At 44.7% G+C, this 16431-nt stretch overlaps 1 protein-coding gene across 2 annotated transcripts in view; it reads right to left on the bottom strand.

Moving 5' to 3' along the window:
* The window catches only part of KANK4 (KN motif and ankyrin repeat domains 4), a 189221-nt gene that overhangs the window by 96754 nt on the left and 76036 nt on the right, over window positions 1-16431 (bottom strand). The window lies entirely within an intron of this gene.

The raw sequence follows: 16431 nt of genomic DNA, 5'->3' as shown, positions 1-16431 counted from the left end.
AAAGGGGTTGTAAAGGTACAATTTTTTTTTCCTAAATAGCTTCCTTTATCTTAAGAAATAAGGACATTTAAAAGCAAAATGGAAGGATGAGGTAAGTGAAGGAGGACTGCACTAAGGTAAAGGAAGATATTTAGGGAAAATAAATTGTACCTTTACAACCACTTTAACCACAGCAAGCCATCACATTTCTACCCTTCACTAGAGAAATGACAGATGAACTCTAAGTGGATGTTGAAGGCAACATAGGGCCAGATTCACAGAAGAGATACGCCGGCGTATCTCCTGATACGCCGTCGTATCTCTGTGATCCGCCCGTCGTAACTATGCGGCTGATTCATAGAATCAGTTACGCATAGATAGCCCTAAGATCCGACAGCTGTAATTGACTTACACCGTCGGATCTTAGGATGCAATTCTATGCCGGCCGCTAGGTGGCGATTCCATAGCGGTCACGTAGAATATGCAAATGACTAGTTACGGCGATCCACGAAGATCCGCACGTTCGTTGCAATCTCGTACGTCGTCGCTCGTCGGTTTTTCCCGTCGCAAAGTTACACCTGCTTTAACAAGGCTTATCTTTAGATCAGCCATGTTAAAGTATGGCCGTCGTTCCCGCGTCGAATTTCGTTTTTTTTTTTTTTTGCGTAAGACGTCTGGGAATACGAAACGCCATAACGCACGTCGCCGTTCAAAAAAAAACGTTGGGGCGCCGTAATTTTCGCGCAAAGCACTTCGGGAAATTTTAACAGCATGCGTAGAACGTTCGGCGCGGGAACGCACCTAATTTAAATGGTGCTTGCCCCATTTGAATTAGGCAGGCTTGCGCCGAGCGAATTTACGTTACACCGCCGCAAGTTTACAGGTAAGAGCTTTGAGAATCAGGCACTTACGCTGTAAACCTGCGGCGGTGTAACGTAAATCAGATACGTTACGCCGCGGGGGAGCAACGTATTTGTCTGTGAATCTGGCCCATCATTTCTTCCCTCCACTTTTTATCCATGGTTACATTTGTTCTCGGGGAATCGATTGGCTTTGTCCTCCACTGACGCTTGTTTGTACGCAACGGTGATATTTTAAGAGCCAAGGACTTCATAAACACAAAGGAACATGGACACAGCCAATAGAAGACCAGGTTGTCCTTCTAGCTTCCACCTACAAATCTTTTCCAGCTAGGAGAAAAGCCTGCAATAAAATGCTCAACAGGTGCCTAATTGTATGGAAATAACTGCCATGTATAAAAATAAATAAAAGGAAAGTCGGTAGAACAGCCCGTTCCAGCCGCAGGGCGCGTTTGTGACATCCTGACGGGGTCTATGCAGCCTTCATTCAGCAGCCCCCACATGTCACATTAACTCCGGTGGCAAATGTCTCACCTCCCATGTATTCAGAAGAGTAAATGAACAAAACGGGGTCAAGGAAATAAACAAGTCTGCCTGTATATAACCAGCAGATTTCAAAATTTGAAATTTTTACGTTGTCTGCGTAAGTCGTCCGTGAATGGGGCTGGACGTCATTTACGTTCACGTCGAAACCAATACGTCCTTGCGGCGTACTTTGATGCAAAGCACACTGGGATATTCCACGGACGGCGCGTGCGCCGTAAGTGAAAAACGTCAATCACGTCGGGTCATCGATAACTTACATAACACACGCCCACCTCTTCACAATTTGAATTAGGCGGGCTTACGCCGGCCGATTTACGCTACGCCGCCGCAACTTACGGAGCAAGTGCTTTGAGAATACTGCACTTGCCCGTCTAAGTTGCGGAGGCGTAACGTAAATCAGATACGTTACGCCCGCACAAAGTTACGCGCTCCTACGAGAATCTGGCCCAAGGTGTGTAACACGCCCACGCTCATCTCTTCACCACACACAGCCACAAAGGCAAGAGAATTTGTGTTGGGCAGTGTATTAGTTGCTCGAAAGAACAAACTTAGACCAAATTTTAATGGTTCAAAGAATGTCAGGCAAAATGGTCGGCCCTTACGCATGTTCACTTCATCGGCCCTCTTTGAAAAAAGTTTGGACACCCCTGATCTATATAGATCAGACCAAAATGAGGAGGAATGCGGGACAGAGGGACATTGCTCCAAATCAGGGACAGCCCCTCGAAATCTGGGAGCTATGCAAAATGCAAAAAAAAAAATTCAAAGGGGTATGAATACTTTTTCAAGGCGCTGTAGGCCCCTGCAGGAGAAAACATGCAGTGATCATTGACCTTTTGATGCACAAATAGCAAACGCGCAAGCCTTGAAGCGCTTACATAAAGAACGACCTTATTTTTCTCGGAAAGCCCGACACTCTGTAATTAATTCTGTGTATTTTAGATACCAGCTGCACCCGTGTCGGAAAAGGCGCACGGATGTCCGATGACAGAGTCCGCGCTCGCCGAGCCTTCCCTAACAATGCAGCTGAAAGGAGTAAAATGAATATCGATCAACTTTTTTTGCGCGGTAGATAAATTGCGTCATGTCCCCCCCCCTGTAGTATCACACATGGGATATTCAGGATAACATGCCTACCTGCTGTCACATAACTAGATCATTAAAAAAATTAGCATAGCCTAGATAACGAGCCCACATAAAAGAGAGACTGGAACCAGAAATGAGATGCAATTACTTGCCCCGTGTGTGCTAACGAATACATAATCTAGTCTAAAATGAGGCAACGGAAGAAAGAAAGAAAGAAAGAAAAACACATTAACAACTGCTCATTAACACGGTCGCAATCCTCGTTGCGCTCCAAGCTGTCTCTGCCTTCGTCTGCAATGCAGTCAGTTTAGGAGCCGAGAGGGGAAGGAGGTCTCTGCTGGGAAATAGACAAATCACATTTTCAAAAAAAAATTAAAAATGCCTTCAGATATTTCCATTCTCCTACCTGCATGGCTGGGGAAAGACGATTATAATTTTTATTTTTTTTTAGCCGTCACCCTCGCGGATACAGATGATACCATGGCAAGTCAATGTACTGTGCAGGGGGGGGGGACTGTGTACAAGAGACTGTTATGTGTGTTCTGCCAATTAACAGGCACTGTCAGGTGACCAGTGACCTTCAGCGCTAAGCAAATAAAAGATTTTTCTTTTTTTGGGGAGAGAAAGTAATATAGAGGCAGAGCTACTAATGAAGGCTGACAAGCACTGTTTGTATAAAAAACAGACATAGAACAGAACACTGCTAGAAAATACAAAAATATTCAAGCTATTCATTGGGGAAAAAAATAAATTACATTAGGTGCCTATAGATTTTCCTTTAACCACTTAAGCCCCGGACCATTTTGCAGCTAAATGCCCAGGCCAGGTTTTGCGATTCGGCACTGCGTCGCTTTAACAGACCATTGCGCGCTCGTGCGACGTGGCTCCCAAACAAAATTGGCGTCCTTTTTTCCCCCCAAATATAACTTTCTTTTGGTGGTATTTGATCACCTCTGCGGTTTTTATTTTTTTTTGCGCTATAAACAAAAATAGAGCGACAATTTTGAAAAAAATTCTATATTTTTTACTTTTTGCTATAATAAATATCCCCCAAAAACATATATAAAAAAAACATTTTCCTCAGTTTAGGCCGATACGTATTCTTTTACCTATTTTTGTTAAAAAAAATCGCAATAAGCGTTTATCGATTGGTTTGCCAAAAATTTAGAGCGTTTACAAAATAGGAGATAGTTTTATTTTTTTTTATTTTTTTTACTACTAATGGCGGCGATCAGCGTTTTTTTTCGTGACTGCGACATTATGGCGGACACTTCGGACAATTTTGACACATTTTTGGGACCATTGTAATTTTCACAGCAAAAAATGCATTTAAAGCGGGGGTTCACCCTATCGATGAAAAAAAAATTTTTTTTTTTCTTTTACCATAAAATCAGGCATTGTAGCGCGAGCTACAGTATGCCTGTCCCGAATTTTTTACCCCCGTACTCACCTTGTACGCGTAGATCGAAGATACCGGGGAATGGGCGTGCCTATGGAGACGGAGGATGATTGACGGCCGGCTCTGGCGCGTCACGCTTCTCCGGAAATAGCCGAAATAGGCTTGGCTCTTCACGACGCGTGCGCATAGCCTGTGCGCAGGCGCCGTGAAGAGCCGAGACCTACTCCGGCTGTCTTCGGGGAGAGTGACGTGCCAGGGCCGGCCGTCAATCATCCTCCCTCTCCATAGGCACGCCCATTCCCCGCGGGAGCCGAAATCTACGATGTCCGATTACAAGGTGAGTCCGGGGTTAAAAAAATCGGGACAGGCATACTGTAGCTCGCGCTACAATGCCTGTCTCGATGGTAAAATCGTGTCGGGGGGGGTGAACTACCGCTTTAAATTGCATTGTTTATTGTGAAAATGACAGTTACAGTTTGGGAGTTAACCACAGGGGGCGCTGTAGGAGTTAGGCTTCACCTAGCATGGGTGCTCAACCTGTGGCTCTCCAGCTGTTGCAAAACTACAATTCCCATAATGCCTCAGCCTTTGGGAGACATGCTTGTACCTGTCAGCGGCTTGCAATGCCTCATGGGAATTGTAGTTCCGCAACAGCTGGAGAGCCACAGGTTAAGCACCCATGAACTGTCCTAGTGTGTGTTTACAACTGTAGGGGGGTGTGGCTGTAGGTGTGACATCATCGATCGAGTCTCCCTATAAAAGGGATCACTCGATCGATGTAGCCGCCACAGTGAAGCACGGGGAAGCCGTGTTTACATACGGCTCTCCCCGTTCTTCAGCTCCGGGGAGCGATCGCGAGGTGGCGGCTAGAAACGAATAGCTGCGCCCTCGTCCCGGATCGCTCCTGAAGCCACAGGAAACGCCACGTCTAGGCAGGCACATACAGGAACGTTGATGTGCCTGTCCGTGCCATTCTGCCGACGTATATCTACATGCGGCGGTCCGGAAGTGGTTAAAGGAACCAATTTAGAAAATAAAAGATGAACCTTTACAACCCCTTTAACTGCCATTGCATGTGCAGCATTAAAGGAGAACTCCACCCCGGGAAAGCACTTTGCATAATCTAATGCCCGCGTACACACGATAATTTTTCGGCATGAAAATAACGTTGTTTTTCAAAAACGCCATTTATAACGATCGTTTTTCAGGTTCTGAAAAGCGACAAAAATAAAATTCGAACATGCTGCATTTTTTAACGTCGTATTAAACTATATTGTTTTTCGGGTTGTAAAAAATGATCGTGTGTGGGCTAAAACGACGTAAAAAACCCGCGCATGCTCAGAAGCAAGTTATGAGATCGGAGCGCTCGTTCTGGTAAAACTAGCGTTCGTAATGGAGTAAGCACATTCATCACGCTGTAACAGACAGAAAAGTGCGAATCGTCTTTTACTAACACGGAATCAGCTAAAGCAGCCCCAAGGCGAATGGAACTTCCCCTTTATAGAGCCGTCGTACATGTTGTTGTACGTCACCGCGCTTTGCTAGAGCATTTTTTTTAAAAACGATGGTGTGTGGGCAACGTCGTTTTAATGATGAAGTTGGGAAAATTTAGTTTTTTTCGACATGCTGAAAAACAAAGTTTTTTTTCATGCTGAAAAATTATCGTGTGTACGCGGCATTACTCCTTCCCCCCTCTCCTGTCACATTCTTTAACCACTTCAGCCCCGGGAAGAATTTACCCCCTTCCTGACCAGAGCATTTCTTGCGATTCGGCACTGAGTCGCTTAAGCTGACAATTGCGCGGTCGTGCGACGTTGCACCCAAACAAAATCGACGTCCTTTTTTTCCCCCACAATCACCTCTGCGTTTTTAATTTTTTGCGCTATAAACAAAAAAAGAGTGACAATTTTGAAAAAAAATAATATATTTTTTTTACTTTTTGCTATAATAAATATTCCCCCCCAAAAATATATATATATAAAAAATATATATATATATATATATATATATATATTCAAAAAATTCTCTCTCAGTCAGGCCAATACGTATTCTTCTACATATTTTTGGTAAAAAAAATAAAAACGCAATAAGCGTATAATGATTGGTTCGCGCAAAAGTTATAGCGTCTACAAAATAGGGGATAGATTTAGGGCATTTTTATTAATATTTTTTTTACTAGTAATGGGCGGCGATCTGCATTTTTTATCGTGACTGCGACATTATGGCGGACACTTCGGTCACTTTTGAAACTATTTTGGGACCATTGTCTTTTATACAACGATCAGTGCTATAAAAATGCACTGATTACTGTGTAAATGACACTGGCAGGGAAGGGGTTAAACACTAGGGGGCGAGGAAGGGGTTAAGTGTGTCCTAGGGAGTGATGTATTGTATGCATTAAGGTGTAAAACCTCCTGTGCTGCAGAAGCGCCCCCGAGCCCCCCTTTTACTTACTTAACCCCCGTAATTATCACGACAAGCTGCTGCCTCGTGTCCTGATTGGATAGATTGATAGCAGCGCAGCCATTGGCTCCTGCTGCTGTCAATCATATCCAATGACTGGGGCCAAGTCTTGCTGTCTGTGTCAATGGACGCAGCATCAGGACACGGGAGCGCGACCGCAGTAGTGCCCCGAGGGAGAGCGGCTCTCCAACGGGACACTCTAGAAGACGAGGAGCCGGTAGCACCGCTGAGGGACTCCAGAAGAGGAGGATCGGGGCCAAAACCAACTGCACAGAGCAGGTAAGTATGACATTTTTATTTTATTTTTATTAACAAACCTTTACATATCCTTTAACCTGAAATCCCATGTTGCATAAATCAAATTGAACCCTCTAAACGTCACAAATCCCGCAAATAACTGGGACAAGTCCTGCCAAAATGAGATCAAGGATTTTAAATTGGTAACAATATTTTTTTTTGTAAGTATTCTCTTTAGGAAAAACAGTTGTGTTCTGTTGTTTAAAAAGTAGGTGCAAATGCCAGGAAAATAAAGATGGGAAAAATGTAAAAATTGTGTATTGGGGGGACTTGGCTTGTTTAATAATTAACTGCAGACACACAGAATTCTACTGCAAGTATATTTATAATAGTACATTGTACAGACACAGAAAAATCACCAGAGACAGCGTGCCGGGCTTGGTGGAGTAACCCCCCCCCAAACATTAGTATGCTGAGAATATTATTCATGTTCGCAGTTAATGCCTTCAAAGTAATGCAGTGCAGATTTGGAGCTGCAGCCTGGCTGGAAGCTGAATTTTATCTTCAAAAGAAAAAATGGTATAAAACGGAAAATGGAAATAAGGAGAAAAATAAATAATTCTCAAAATCTTCCTTATCACGCTCTCACAATTGCGAGTTTCTCAGCGGACTATTGTTAGGATGGACTATGACCTGGAAACTGTACATTTTTAAAGCCCACTTGCTACAATTTTATCAATTGTAGTCAAAATATAAAGTATATTATGCAATTTCTTTTGTTTTCATATCATTTTAAAGCGGAGCTCCGCCCATTTTTATTTTTATTTAAAAGTCAGCAGCTACAAATACTGCAGCTGCTGACTTTTTAAAATAAGGACACTTACCTGTCCAGGGCGGCCCCGCGACATCGGCACCCGAAGCTGATCTAGCGCTCGGCTCTCGGATGCTGCCGCCACCATCTTTGGTAAGGGAATCAGGAAGTGAAGCCCTGTGGCTTCACAGCCTGGTTCCCTACTGCGCATGAGCGACTCCCGCTGTGCTATCCCACTTGTCCCCGCTGTCTTCTGGGACCTGCGTGTCTCCCTAAAGACAGCGAGGGGGAGAGTGGCTTAGATACTCGCGGGTGGCTCGGGTATCTATGCCCGGGGGAGTGACTTGGATACCCGCGGGTGGCTCGGGTATCTATGCCTGGAAGTGGGAGCAAAATACCTGTATTTGGCCCCTTTCACGTGGGTGGACCGTTCAGGTCCACCTGTCAGTTTTTTTAGGCTGACCTGAACGGACGCTCCATGCACCTCTATGAATCGGATGTCAATGCTGACATCCGACCCGCCAAAGTGTGACAGATGAAAACCCTATTTTACATCCGTCTATCGGATCGGATGAAAATCGGACTCCACGGTCCGTCTTCATCCGATCCCCCATAGAGGAGAGCGGCGCTCTGACAGGTCGGTCCCTGCACATTGTGTAGAGACATACCTGTCATCTGCCTGCTCAGCGGGGATCGATGGAGCGATCCCCACTGAGCAAAGCGGAGCCCGTACACGGACACGTCCGTGTGAAAGGACCCTTACACAGGTACCCCCCCCCCGCCCCCCCCGAAAGGTGCCAAATATGTCACCGGAGGGGGGCAGGTTTCCGAAAAGCGGAAGTTCCATTTTTGGGTGGAACTCCGCTTTAAGACTTCTAGCAGGTTTTTTTTTTCTGCCTGCGCCCCATTAGGGAGATTTCCCTACACTTCCTGTCCAAGAGACAAAGCAGGAAGTAGCAGGAAACCTCTCTAAAGCAAATAGATATCCCATCTTAAAGTGATAATAAAGCATTGTTTGTTAAAAAAACAAACATGTTATACTTACCTGCTCTGTGCAGTGGTTTTGCACAAAGCAGCTCCAATCCTCTTCCAACTCACCCGACTCCTCCACCTTGAAATCTGCTTGCCCTGGGGCACCGCTGCGTGCCCGCTCCCAAGCCGCTGCGTCCATAAGACACATAGAACCTCGGCTTGGCCCCGCCACGACTCTCTCCTTATTGGCTAAGAAAAAGAGCCGCTGCTCCAGGTGTATAATGAGAACCTGAGGTGGAATGTCTCGTAGAGTGCCAGCACCGGCCCGCCTCCGTGGGAAACTTAAAGAAAACTAAGAAAAATTAAGAAAATAAATGGCTGCACATCCAGGAATATTGTTCAAAGTGATAACGCCAAAGACACCAACACGAGGTCACGTTGATGTGTTTCACACATACATCTTGTGCTTAACCACTTAAGCCCCGGACCAATATGCTGGCTAAAGACCCAAGGGGTTTTTACAGTTCGGGACTGCGTCGCTTTAACAGACAATTGCGCGGTCGTGCGACGTGGCTCCCAAACAAAATTGGCGTCCTTTTTTCCCCACAAATAGAGCTTTCTTTTGGTGGTATTTGATCACCTCTGCGGTTTTTATTTTTTGCGCTATAAACAAAAATAGAGCGACAATTTTGAACAAAATGCAATATTTTTTACTTTTTGCTATAATAAATATCCCCCAAAAACATATATAAAAAAAAAAATTTTCCTCAGTTTAGGCCGATACGTATTCTTCTACCTATTTTTGGTAAAAAAAAATCGCAATAATCGTTTATCGGTTGGTTTGCGCAAAATTTATAGCGTTTACAAAATAGGGGATAGTTTTTTTGCATTTTTATTTTTTTTATTTTTTTTACTAGTAATGGCGGCGATCAGCGATTTTTTTCGTGACTGCGACATTATGGCGGACACTTCGGACAATTTTGACACATTTTTGGGACCATTGTCATTTTCACAGCAAAAAATGCATTTAAATTGCATTGTTTATTGTGAAAATGACAGTTGCCGTTTGGGAGTTAAACACAGGGGGCGCTGTAACATTTAGGGATCACTGTGTATGTGTTTACTAGTGTAGGGGGGTGTGGCTGTAGGACTGACAACATCGATCGAGTCTCCCTAATAAAAGGGATCACTCGATCGATGCGCCGCCACAGTGAAGCACGGGGAAGCCGTGTTTACACACGGCTCTCCCCGTTCTTCAGCTTCGGGGAGCGATCGCGACGGAGCGGCTATAAACGAATAGCCACGCCGTCGTCCCGGATCGCTCCCCGAGCGGACCCGACATCCGCATGTACCGGGGGGGGGGGGTCCCGATCGGACCCCCCACCCACGTCTAGGCAGGCACGTACAGGTACGTTGATGTGCCTGTCCGTGCCATTCTGCCGACGTAAATGTACATGAGGAGGTCGGGAAGTGGTTAATCATGATTAAGCACAAGATGTTTGTGTCAAACGCGTCTACCATCGCGTCAGCCATTTATTTTCTTACAACTCTCCTCATTGGCTCACTGGCTGTGATCAGCCAATAAGGAGAAAGAATTCTGGGACAGCCATGGCCATTGTGAACATCGCTGGATCAGAGGGAACCCAGGTAAACCACATAGCAAGCAATTGTGCTGCAAGTTTGAAAATGACTTGCTAAGCTATTGCTAGACTTGCCAGGCTTCACAAGTTCATTGCACAATTGCAGTGAGTCTGCATTGCATCACTCCAGATCAACTTTCTTTGCAAACATTCTGCAAGTCGGCTGCAAGTTCTGGTACAGTTATGTTGTGCAATAGTCATCCCACCACAGGGGGTCACTGTGGCTGAATTTTCATCAGATTTGTGCCCAATATACACCACAAAGGATTGTAAACTTGGGAGCCATACTACTGATAAGAATGTATTCAAATAACAAACATATTTGTCAAAAAACTTGCCTAACCACTGTGTGTTGCTGCCACCCATATCCGCCACTACAGTGTCGCAGGCCATGCCCAAATAAGTTTCCCCATAGGAAATAATGGAAACTACGATAAGTTTTAACAAGCAATTCAGTCAACATTGTAATGGCTGCAAGGACACCAAGGTCAATGGGGCGAAACCTGGAATCTGCAACCAAGGGCCCCACAGTTTGTTGAACTTAGAAGGAGCACCTCAATGTCTCAAGATATGCCTTTCTTCAAGCAGTGACAACCAGGGATTTCCTTATTTTGAAGGGGTTTCCTCTCACTTCCTGTTGTGGCTATGGGACAAGATGCGAGTGGAAATATCACCAATGGGATACAGATGGGAAAATTGACAGGGGTTATAACCCTTCCCAAAATAAAAATAAATTAAGGGCCAGATTAAGAAAGAATCGCGGCGGCGTAACGTATCGTCTTTACGTTACACCGCCGCAAGTTTTCAGCGCAAGTGCCTGATTCACCAAGCACTTGCGTGTAAACTTACGGCGGTGTAACGTAAAGCCGTCCGGCGCAAGCCCGCCTAATTCAAATAGGGCATGTACCATTTAAATTAGGCGCGCTCCCGCGCCGAACATTCTGCGCATGCTCCGTTAGTAAATTTCCCGACGTGCTTTGCGCGAAATTACGGCGCCCCGACGTGTTTGTGAATGGCGACGTGCGTAACGTACTTATGCCGAAAAAAAAAAAATTTAATTAGACGCGGGAACGACAGCCATACTTTAACATGGCTGGTGTAAAGTTAAGCCTTGAAAAAGCATGCTTAACTTTGCGACGGGAAAAATCGACTTGCGACGACGTAACGCACTCGAGTAGCTTTGTGGATCGCCGTAAAAGCTAATTTGCATACCCGACGCTGGAAAACAACGCAAACTCCACCCAGCGGCGGCCGAAGTATTGCAGCCTAAGATCCGAAGGCGTACGAAGCCGTAAGCCTGTCGGATCTTAGCCAAATGCCGTTGTATCTTGTTTGTGAATCACAAATTAAGATACGACGCGGCAAATTTGAAAATACGGCTTATACTCCGGCATATTTCTTCTATGAATCTGGCCCATTAAATGTTTTGCCTTTAGTTCTACTTTAAAGCTATCTGTTGTCCATGAAGTTCTTCAGGCCTGGACTTATGTAACCCTCCATGCTGGGCATTCCCCCAATACGCCATATCTGTGAGAATGGCATTTTAAAGACCTTTGATACATAGTTAGTCAGGTTGAAAAAAGACCATCTAGTTCAACCATAAAAAATAAAATTAAAAAATATCGTACAATCCCATATACACAATTCTATACCCAAAGTTGATCCAGAGGAAGGCAAAAAACCCCAGCAGAGCATGAGATCCAATTTTCTACAGCAGGGGAAAAAATTCCTTCCTGATACCCCGAGAGGCAATCGGATTTTCCCTGGATCAACTTTACCTATAAATGTTAGTACCCGGTTATATTCTGTACATTTAGGAAAGAATCCAGGACTTTCTTAAAGCAATCTACTGAGCTGGCCAGAACCACCTCTGGAGGGAGTCTGTTCCACATTTTCACAGCTCTTACTGTGAAGAAACCTTTCCTATTTGGAGATGAAATCTTTTTTCCCTCTAGACGTAAAGAGTGCCCCCTTGTCTTTTGTGTTGACCGTAAAGTGAATAACTCAACACCAAGTCCACTATATGGACCCCCTTATATATTTGTACATGTGGATCATATCGCCCCTTAATCTCTTCTCAAGAGAGAATAAATTCAGTTCCTCTAATCTTTCCTCATAGCTGAGCCCCTCCATGCCTCTTATCAGTTTGGTTGACCTTCTCTGCACTTTCTCCAGTCCCCCGATATCCTTTATGAGAACTGGGGCCCAAAATTGAACTGCATATTCCAGATGAGGTCTTACTAATGATACCCCAAGCAACAGTTCAACCTACCCAATTCCTATTTCTTCCGCTTCCTCCAGCTCCACCATGCCTTCTTCTCCCAATTTGGTAGTTCTCTTCTATGGAACAATCCCATCTGAAGTTGTTCCTCCAGGACAACTCTCTCTCATCTATTTATAAGGCCTTACAGACAGTCCATGGTACATCATGGTCTGGACAAATTGAAGAGCTCCTGGTTGGCGGAGCTGCTGGAGCTGGACATGTGAAAGTATCCCTTCACTCACCTTGTATCTTCGAGAGATCGACATGTGAAAGTATCCCTTCACTCAAATTGTATCTTCGAGAGATCAACATGTGAAAGTATCTCTTCACTCACCTTGTATCTTCGAGAGATCGACATGTGAAAGTATCCCTTCACTCAAATTGTATCTTCGAGAGATCGACATGTGAAAGTATCCCTTCACTCAAATTGTATCTTCGGGAGATCAACATGTGAAAGTATCTCTTCACTCACCTTGTATCTTCGAGAGATCAACATGTCAAAGTATCCCTTCACTCACCTTGTATCTTCGAGAGATCGGTTGATCCAATTCAAAATTCTCCACTGGTTTTATAGGACACTCCACAGATTACATAAGATCCATCCAAACTGCTCTCCACATTACTGGCATTGGCAGGCGGAGCCGACTAATTACTTTCATATGTTTTGGTCTTGTCCATCCCTCCAAACTTTCTGGTCAAAGGTTATCCAGTTAATTACATGATTAGCCACCATTCCTATCCCACAACAGGCGGATGTCTGCCTCCTTGGCCTGGTGGAGGCCTTGGCCCCTCACCAGAGCTGTCCATACATTGTTGGGGCTACTACTGTTCTATGCTAGGAAAGTTATTATTGTTCAATGGAAGTCAGGAACTGCTCCCACTCTGAAGGGTTTAGAAGATGTTAGTGAATTCTGTCATACCCCTTTTAACAAAGAGACGTATATGTCCCGAGGCTTCCCAAAACAATTTCACAAAGTGTGGGACATCTGGTTGGAATCAGACGCCACTGCTGTACACCAACATGACTCTGAGGCTGCTACCAGTCTCCCTTAAAGACCGGCTTATGTGCCTGGTGCCTTTTATATGTTTAAAGAAAGATAGCTAAGGGGATACCACATCCAATAAAAACTGTTATAAAATTGTTTTTGGACATTTGAGCGGACTTTACCAGTACCAAAAAGAAACATTATATAGTTTTACAAAAATAAATAGATTTATTTAATGTTACAAAATGAATGAAAATATATAGAATAAAACAAGAGAAAAATCGAACTCTCATTTGTATAACCACATATACAGTAAATAAGGTATGTATATATTGCCTATTACTGCTGAGTCAAGTAAGGTCAACATTGTTCACATCATCGATGTTCACTGCCCTGCTTTATTAATTTGTCTTTGCTCTCCTGTCCTTCTACAGGAACCTGTCTGCTCGCTCAGTGGAGGAGTGAGCTCATTTATTTTCTGTAACCCTTTTCATCAAGAGTGCCACACACGTTTCTGATGTCCTTTACGGAAATGTCAGGGGTCTGTTATTTTCCCCTGAACAGTGTCGGGTCCTTTCCTCATTACGTTTGCTCCTGGGTTCTGCATTAACATAACCTTACCAGGAACATAAACACGTATTTCATGACCCTGTGTTATTGTGACGAGTGTTCATTGTTTGTTCAGCTTGGTGCTGTAACCATGAATTCGTAATGTCTCGCTGTGATCATTTGTTTTTATTCAGAAATTTTCTATCCTCCACCAGCGTAGATCGCGCGCCTTATTAGCACTATGGATTCTCACACTGTGTGCATTGATTGCATTAAAGCTAAACCTTGGTATAGCTAAAAATAATAAAATGTGGGTGTCCCGGTGTCCACCCCTTCCAGCCAGGGCTGGCCCAAAACATTGTGCTGCTTGGGTCCAAGAAAGAAAATCATGCCCACCAAAAGGCCCCCACATCCATTGTTTTATATCATGATAATTAAAACTAAAATTGTATTTATCAGGCAGTCAGATTTACATGCAACAGCACCTTGTCTATATGCAAAATTATATGACATACTAGTATGTTCAATTCCAAGGGGCAGGCTAGGGCAGTATACAGACAGGCTAGGGATAGTACGTAGACAGGCTAGGGATAGTATGTAGACAGGCTAGGATAGTACGTGGACAGGCTAGGATAGTACGCAGACAGGCTAGGGAAGTACGTAGACAGGCTGGGGAAGTACGTAGACAAGCTGGGGAGGTACGTAGACAGGCTAGGGAAGTACGTAGACAGGCTAGGATACTACGTAGACAGGCTAGGATAGTACATAGACAGGCTAGGATAGAATGTAGACAGGCTAGGGTAGAATGTAGACAGGCTAGGATAGTATGTAGACAGGCTAGGATAGAATGTAGACAGGCTAGGATATTACGTAGACAGGCTAGGATAGTACGTAGACAGGCTAGGGAAGTACGTAGACAGGCTAGGGAAGTACGTAGACAGGCTAGGGAAGTACGTAGACAGGCTAGTAGAGTACGTAGACAGGCTAGGACAGTATGTAGACAGGCTAGGATAGAATGTAGACTGGCTAGGATAGTACGTAGACAGGCTAGGATAGTACGTAGACAGGCTAGGATAGTATGTAGACAGGCTAGGATAGTATATAGACAGGCTAGGATAGTACACAGACAGGCTAGGGTAGTACGTAGACAGGCTAGGGAAGTACGTAGACAGGCTAGGGAAGTACGTAGACAGGCTAGGATAGTACGTAGACAGGCTAGGATAGTACGTAGACATGCTAGGATAGTACGTAGACAGGCTAGGATAGTACGTAGACAGGCTAGGATAGTACGTAGACAGGCTAGGGATAGTACATAGACAGGCTAGGGAAGTACGTAGACAGGCTAGGATAGTACGTAGACAGGCTAGGGAAGTACGTAGACAGGCTAGGATTGTACGTAGACAGGCTAGAGAAGTACGTAGACAGGCTAGGGATAGTACATAGACAGGCTAGAGAAGTACGTAGACAGGCTAGGGATAGTACGTAGACAGGCTAGGGACAGTACGTAGACAGGCTAGGGAAGTACGTAGACAGGCTAGAGAAGTACGTAGACAGGCTGGGATAGTACGTAGACAGGCTAGGATAGTACGTAGACAGGCTAGGATAGTACGTAGACAGGCTAGGATAGTACGTAGACAGGCTAGAATACTACGTTGACAGACTAGGATAGTACGTAGACAGGCTAGGATAGTATATAGACAGGCTAGGATAGTACGTAGACAGGCTAAGGAAGTACGTAGACAGGCTAGGGATAGTACATAGACAGGCTAGGGAAGTACGTAGACAGGCTAGGATAGTACGTAGACAGGCTAGGGAAGTACGTAGACAGGCTAGAAAAGTACGTAGACAGGCTAGGGATAGTACGTAGACAGGCTAGGGATAGTACGTAGACAGGCTAGGATAGTACGTAGACAGGCTAGGATAGTACGTAGACAGGCTAGAATACTACGTTGACAGGCTAGGATAGTACGTAGACAGGCTAGGATAGTACGTAGACAGGCTAGGGAAGTACATAGACAGGCTAGGGAAGTACGTAGACAGGCTAGGGAAGTACGTAGACAGGCTAGGATAGTACGTAGACAGGCTAGGGAAGTACGTAGACAGGCTAGGGAAGTACATAGACAGGCTAGGGAAGTACATAGACAGGCTAGGATAGTACGTAGACAGGCTAGGATAGTACGCAGACAGGCTAGGGAAGTCCGTAGACAGGCTAGGGAAGTACGTAGACAGGCTAGGATAGTACGTAGACAGGCTAGGATATAGTACGTAGACAGGCTAGGATATAGTACGTAGACAGGCTAGGATATAGTACGTAGACAGGCTAGGATATAGTACGTAGACAGGCTAGGATATAGTACGTAGACAGGCTAGGATATAGTACGTAGACAGGCTAGGATAGTACGTAGACAGGCTAGGATAGTACGTAGACAGGCTAGAATAGTACGTAGACAGGCTAGGATAGTACATAGACAGGCTAGGATAGTACGTAAACAGGCTAGGATAGTACGTAGACAGGCTAGGGAAGTATGTAGACAGGCTAGGACAGTACGTAGAGAGGCTAGGACAGTACGTAGACAGGCTAGGATAGTACATAGACAGGCTAGGATAGAATGTAGACAGGCTAGGATAGTAAGTAGACAG

The sequence above is a fragment of the Rana temporaria genome, chromosome 7 (assembly GCF_905171775.1).
Source record: "Rana temporaria chromosome 7, aRanTem1.1, whole genome shotgun sequence".
Taxonomy (NCBI): domain Eukaryota; kingdom Metazoa; phylum Chordata; class Amphibia; order Anura; family Ranidae; genus Rana; species Rana temporaria.
This window is presented reverse-complemented; position numbering and strand designations above follow the sequence as displayed.